A 7,606-nucleotide genomic window follows, 5' to 3' on the forward strand; every position below is an offset into this window, starting at 1 on the left:
CCACGTGACCGCGTCGCATAGAAATCACGGCCTCCCACGCGACCGCGTACTCCACGCGGCCGCGTGTCCTGCATTTTCGACGTAAAAGGGTGCACAATGCTATATTGTGCGAGAGTGGTGCTGGATTGGTGCTGGAAGTACAATCCTAGTCACGCGACCGCGTTGCCGACGCGGCCGCATCAATTAACTTCTGATGCACACTCACGCGATCGCATTACCCACGCGATCGCGTTACCTTAATTTGGCAATTGAATTATATTGAACAGGGAGTTGTGCTGGAGCGAGGCTGCACTCGCGCCAGCAGCACAATGTAGGTCACGCGACCGCGTGACCGACGCGATCGCGCCCCCCTTCCTGACGCGCATCCACGCAAACGCGTGCCTTCCGCGGCCGCGTCGCATGCGCCACACAGCTCAACCCAATAAGCCAACTTATCTTATCTTTCTCTTCTCCAAACCCTACTTTTTCTTTTCCCCCCTTCTTTCTTCTTTCTCCCTTTCCCCTTCTACCTCACCTTTCACTTTCTCTCTCTCTCACCACCATTAACAAGGTTTTACCTTCTTCTTCCTTCTTCTCTTTTCTATCATTCTTATTATAGTATGTATATATATTATTATTTTCTTTTTCTTTTCTTTTTCTTTTCACATCTTTATTTTTCCTTCTTCTTCTTTTACATGGTGTTAGAAACCTTTTGAGTCATCATTCCCATTATATGCTTGTGGATTATTGCAAATTGTTTGACAATTATTTTTCTCCTATTTAAGGGATTGCTTGCATGTTCAATTTCATACTTTTTATATCTTGTTTACCATGTGATGAGCGGATAATTTATACGCTTTTTGGCATTATTTTTAGATAATTTTTAGTAAGTTTGAGCTACTTTTAGGGATGTTTTCATTAGTTTTTATGTTAAATTCACATTTCTGGAATTTACTATGAGTTTGTGTGTTTTTCTGTGATTTCAGGTAAATTCTGACTGAAATTGAGGGACTTGAGCAAAACTCTGAAGAAGGCTGACAAAAGGACTGCTGATGCTGTTGGAATCTGACCTCCCTGCACTCAAAATGGATTTTCTGGAGCTACAGAACTCCAATTGGCGCTCTCTCAACGGCGTTGGAAAGTAGACATCCAGGGCTTTCCAGCAATATATAATAGTCCATACTTTATTCGAAGATTGACGACGTAACTTGGCGTTGAACGCCAAGTACACGCTGCTGTCTGGAGTTAAACGCCAGAAAAACGTCATGATCCGGAGTTGAACGCCCAAAACACGTCATAACTCAAAGTTCAACTCCAAGAGAAGCCTTAGCTCGTGGATTGATCAAGCTCAGCCCAAACATACACCAAGTGGGCCCCGGAAGTGAATTTATACATCAATTACTTACTCATGTAAACCCTAGGAGCTAGTTTATTATAAATAGAACATTTATCTATTGTATTAGACGTCTTTTGACCACGTTTCATCTTTGGTCTCAGTTTTGTTTTATTCTTCATCCTAGGAGATCATTGATCACGTTAGGGGGGCTGGCCATTCGGCCATGCCTGAACCTCTTTTGCTTATGTATTTTCAACGGTGGAGTTTCTGCACACCATAGATTAAGGGTGTGGAGCTCTGCTGTACCTCAAGTATTAATGAAATTCTATTATCTTTTATTCAAATCTCTCTTATTCTTATTCCAAGATATTCATTCGTACCCAAGAACATGATGAATGTTATGAGTCAGATTACCCTCATTATCATTCTCACTTATGAACGCGTGTGATTGACAACCACTTTCGTTCTACATGCAACAGAGCTTGAATGCGTATCTCTTAGATTCCCCAACAGAATCTTCGTGGTATAAGCTAGATAGATGGCGGCATTTATGAGGATCCGGAAAGTCTCACCTTGTCTGTGGTATTCCGAGTAGGATCCTGGGAATCCGGAAAGTCTAACCTTGTCTGTGGTATTCCGAGTAGGATTCCGGTAATGAATGACTGTGACGTGCTTCAAACTTGTAACCTGCTGGGCGTTAGTGATAGACGCAAAAGAATCAAGGGATTCTATTCCAGTAGGAGCGGGAACCAACCAGTGATTAGCCGTACTGTGACAGAGTGTGTGAGCATTAGTTTTCACTGCGAGGATGGGATGTAGCCATCAGCCATGGGTGATGCCTCCAGATGATTAGCCGTGTGACTGACAACCGCATAGGATCATTTTCCCGAGAGGATGAAAGTAGCCACAGTTGATGGTGAACCCCTATACAAAGCTTGCCATGGAAAGGAGTAAGAAGGATTGAGTAGAAGCAGTAGGAGAGCAGGCGTCCTTGGGCTCTACAGCATCTCCATCCGCTTATCTGAAATTCCCACCAATGAATCTGCATAAGTATTCTATCCCTTTTATTATTCCTTTTTATTATTTATTCCAATAATCACAATTACCCTTTAATCTGCCTAACTGAGATTTACAAGGTGACCATAGCTTGCTTCATACCAACAATCTCTGTGGGATCGACCCTTACTCACGTAAGGTTTATTACTTGGACGACCCAGTACACTTGCTGGTTAGTTGAACGGAGTTGTGAATCCAACCAGTGCCATAATAAAGTTTTCATTCAAAATCCAAAGAACGTAGATCACAATTTCGTCCACCACCATGCATGCCATGTATTTGTGAAAAAGCCCTTATAGCACTATGCACTTTTCTATATTACTTTACTCTACTCTGCAATGCTTGCTTTTCACAAATTCCCTTTCATATTTTATTATTTAAATTTAATTGTCAATACAAACGTGATAGTTAGTTTGTTACAAATGGTAACCTAACTTGGACATTGAATGTTTGATATATGCTACTCATGCCTTTGCCTGGATGCCAATAAACCTCTTGCATTCCATTGTCCTACATGCACTTGCTATATTTCCATTGATGAACCTTTCACATGTAATCCGGACCATGTGTTCATGCCATTTATCTTTATTGTGCATTGACTATCACTTACAATACCCTCTACCTTGCTCTATCTCTATGAATTTAATTTTCTTTCTCTTCCCTTCTTTCAGGATGGCCACCAAGAAAGGACAAGAGAAAGCTACTTCCAAACCATCAGCAAGAAGAGGAACTAAAAGAGCATTAGTGGCAGAGCCTTCTTCAACCACAGTCAAGCCCTCAACAAAAAGAGTTAAGAGGATAATAAAGGTTGACGACAAAGAGAAAGCCTTTCCAGCAAAGGACACTGCGCGATTTTCCAATCGCTACTGTGAGCAGATGTTCCCTATCTTAGCAGAAAGGAACTATAACAATGAATACCTTCTCATCCTCCCGCCCAATATTGCCACCTTTGTTGAGCCACAAATTGAGCGAAGACAATGGGGTTTCCTACGAAGACAGCCAAGGCAGGTCAATCTTTCTTGGGTAGTTGAGTTCTACTCCAACTTCTATATACCAACCCTGCAGTCTATTTATGTCCGGCAGAAGCAAGTCCCCATTACAGAAGAGGCCATTCAGCAAGTTCTGATCTTTCCCCTATTCCAGAAGGAATGGACGCTTTTCAAGAAGCCACCCTTCAGCGCCAGAGATACCAATTTGACTGGGACTCCGTTCTCAGAGTCATTGCTTTACCTGGCAGCCGTTGGATTTATGGATACCACCGCAACCGCCCTAAGGGAATCTTGGCTTCCGCACTTACCTTGGAGGCTCACGTATGGGCACAAATCATGTCCCATTACGTCTTTCCAAGCACTCATGAGTCCTCCTTCACTGCGGACATGGCTGTTCTATTATGGTGCATCCTTACAGACCAACCTCTGAATCTCTCAAGACACATCTGGCATGCTATGGAGCATGTACAAATCGCGGGCAACTTACCTTTCCCCGCCTTGGTCTCAAATCTTGTCTCCACAGCTGGAGTCTCCTGCAGAGTTGGGGACACCAAAGTCATGCTTCCACGGGATGATCAATATGTCCCTAATGGGAAATACCTCAGACTTTCAGCAGCCACTACAAGCCAGCCTATTGAGCCAGTTGAAGATATCCCTTCTTCAACACCACAAGCATCTACCACTGAGAAAGTGCTCCAGCAGATACTTGAAAAGTTGGATCGGCATGAACAAAAAGCAAAGATGAGAGAGCGCCGTAACGAGCGCCGATTCAAACACCTCAAGGAGCTACTCAAGGGACGCTTCAGAGACTCAGACACCCCGGACTCCACTTCTTTTACCAGCACCGGGAGCCATACTGGTCCCGACTGTGGAGATACTGCCACCAGCCCACCCCTGTTCCTGACAGATGGCACCGAGGACGGTGCAAAGCCTTAAGTGTGGGGAGGTCGGTCAGTACCTGACTTCCGGAGGTAAATTCTCTTCTCTGACACTAATAATTAGGATATTTTAGTTAGATTTTTTCTTTTTTTATAGAATAGAATAAATTGCATAGGTTAGGATAGTTGCATGCATGTTCAACTTGATTGAAAAGACAATAAGTTTCTTTTAAAAAAAATCTATCTTTGGAACAAAATTTCACTAATTTTTTCAAAATTTTTATGATAAATCTGCTTAAGTTGTATTTGGAACATGATGTTTGAGCTAAAGAACACACAACTTGTGAAAGATTTGAGCCTTTATGTATGGTTACACTATTTAACCATAATTATTTTATTCTTGTGTGTTTACTTCTCTATGATTGTAATCTATATTTTGTTTTATCTTATATGTCCAATATTTATTATATTTACATGCTTGCACATGATTGAGGCCATTATTTGTTTAAACTCACTTATCCAAATCAAGCCTACCCTTTTCAATTACCCTTGTTAACCACTTTGAGCTTTTAAAACCCCATTTGTTCTATATTTCACCACATTACTAACCTTAAGCTGAAAAACAATTGCATATCCCAATTTGAATCTTTGGTTAGCTTAAGATAGAATTGTGTGTGCTAGTTAAGTATGGGAAATTGTGGGAACAGAAGTTGTTAAGGGAATGTGTCATGAAAATTTAAAGGAAATTTGGATACTCACTCATGTGAAAATATAAGAATGAAAAATCTATGTGCATTGATAAGCTTTATTTATTCAAAAAAATAATAAAAAAATATTCAATAAATAAGGGGACAAAATTACCCCAATGTTAAATTCAGAATTCAAAGATCAATGCACATATGATAGAATTAAAATACAAGGTTGAAACATGAGTATGGGTTGAAAAAGGGAATTATGGGTAGCTAGGCATGAATTTAAAAGTATATAGAATATATGTATATTAGGTGAGAGCTTAGGTTAATTAAAGATTCAATTTATAAAGCTCACTTAGCCATATGTATATCCTTACCTGCACCTTGGCCCCATTACAACTCTGAAAAGACCTCATAATGTTTGCATTGGTATATTAATTGTTGTTGATTGGTTAGGAGAAAAACAAAAGTTAGAAAACATGACTAGGGAAGAATAGAGTGATTACCCTATACACTAGAGATTAGAGCGTACATACATTATCAGTGAGGGTTCAATGCTTGAATTTTCATGTTTCCAGCCTTCATAAGCTATCTTCTTGCACTTTTATCAGTTTTATTATATGATGATAGAATTAGTGGAATTTAATTTGTAATTGTTTTGAAGGGCTTATTTACTTTTGATCAAGTGGATAATAATCATATAGTTGCATTTATTTATGTATGTAGGATTGCATTGCATTTCATGAGTTTCTGCATGTTCATACTTATTTCCTTATCTCCTTCAATTTAGCATGAGGACATGCTAATGTTTAAGTGTGGGGAGGTTGATAAACCACTATTTTATAGTTTATATTGTGTTTAATTGTGTGGTTTTGTCGTGATCCTTACTTACTTATTCATCAATTTAGCATGCATTTAGATTTCCTTCCTGAATTTATTACATGTTTGAAAATTGCTTCCTAGAGACTTTAATTATTTAATTTTAATTCTCCTTTATTCCATTCGATGCCATAATCTGTGTGTCAAGCGTTTCAGGCTTTATAGGGCATGAATGAGACGGAGATTGGAGAGGAAGTTAGCAAAAATGGAAGGAACATAAGAGTTTGAGGAGATAACCAGCGAAAAGTGACGCGATCGCATGGCTCACGCGACCGCGCGAAGGTGCACAAATCGCAGTGACGTGGCCGCATGGCTTGCGCGGCCGCGCGGATTGGAAAGCACAAGCAACGCGGTAGCGTGGACGACGCGAACGCGTGAAGAGGAAAAGCGCCAGCGACGCGTCCGCATGGACGACGCGATCACGTGACATGCGCGATCTGCATAAACTGCAGAATCTGAAACCAGCGATTTTGGACCCTATTTTGGCCCAGTTTTCGGCCCGAAACAGCAGACTAGAGTCAGAGAATATGCAGAAACAACAGAAAAACATTCATTGAGTAGTTTAGATCGAAACAACAGCAGACTAGAGTGGCTCAAACTTAAACACATTGACATATCATATACTCTTCCTCATGCCAATTTTCAACAACACCAATTCCAATAAATCATCATTGTACACAATCAATATCGTACTCACCATCAACATGGCTCCACCCACAATTCAACCATAATCAATCATCAAGCATATATCACAACATGCATATTTCTCATACATCATACCATTAAGGCATCAATAATCATCATCACATATATGACCACATCATATATTTCAACCATTCAACAACATCAACAATTTAATGCCTATCTTAGGGCCTCTAGCCTAAGTATTTCCTACCACATTACATATTAGATACGAGAAACCGAGACCATACCTTAGCCGATTTCCCAAGCTCAACCAGAGCACTTCCAAACCACTTTTCCTCAAGCTCTCAAGGCCTCAACACCTCCAAGAACAGATTTTTTACCACCAAATCCCTTTTCAAGCTTTTTAATATCACTAATCAAGCTCCAATATTCACACATACACAACCTAAGCCATAATCATCATACCCATACACAACATCTCAATATCCAAACATCATAGAACAATAATTTACACTAGGGTTGAGAATCTTATCACACCCAAGGTCCAAGGAGACAAGATTAACCTTCTCCTTCAAGAGAGTTGGGTCTTATAACATCAAAGAGCCCAAAATCTCAACATTTTTGCCCATGAAATTCGAAAACAAGGCTGGAAATTCGAAGAGAAAAACGTAGCTTACCACAAGATTGATTGTATGGGTTTTGTAGAGCTCTCCACGGTGAACGGGTGGCCGTAAACGGTGCGACAATCGGAGCTCTAGATCAAAAGTTATGGTGGTTTGAAGATCAAGGGAGAGATAGAACTTGAGAGAGTGTTTTTCCCTCTATGGGCTCCATTTCAGCATGTTTAGTGTCTCAAATGAGGAGAGAGAGTGCTGAAAACTAGAGTTTTGGTTTAGTTTAGTTGGGCCAAGGGCCCACTTTGGATCCGGTTGGCCTGGTTTGGCCCGTTCGGTCCAATCTTGGTCCGATTTCTATAAAATTGGTACCAAAATTCTCGTCTCAATCTCCTCTATCATATTAAGCCATAAAAATCACATTTAAGACTTTCTAGAATAAATTCTCATTTATGGGTTAATTAGCCGTTAATTAACCGGGTTTTACATTCTACCCACCTAATTGGGAATTTTGCCCACAAAATTCAAATGTAATTAC

This window comes from Arachis hypogaea, chromosome 5 (genome assembly GCF_003086295.3).
Source record: "Arachis hypogaea cultivar Tifrunner chromosome 5, arahy.Tifrunner.gnm2.J5K5, whole genome shotgun sequence".
In the NCBI taxonomy this organism is placed as follows: Eukaryota; Viridiplantae; Streptophyta; class Magnoliopsida; order Fabales; family Fabaceae; genus Arachis; species Arachis hypogaea.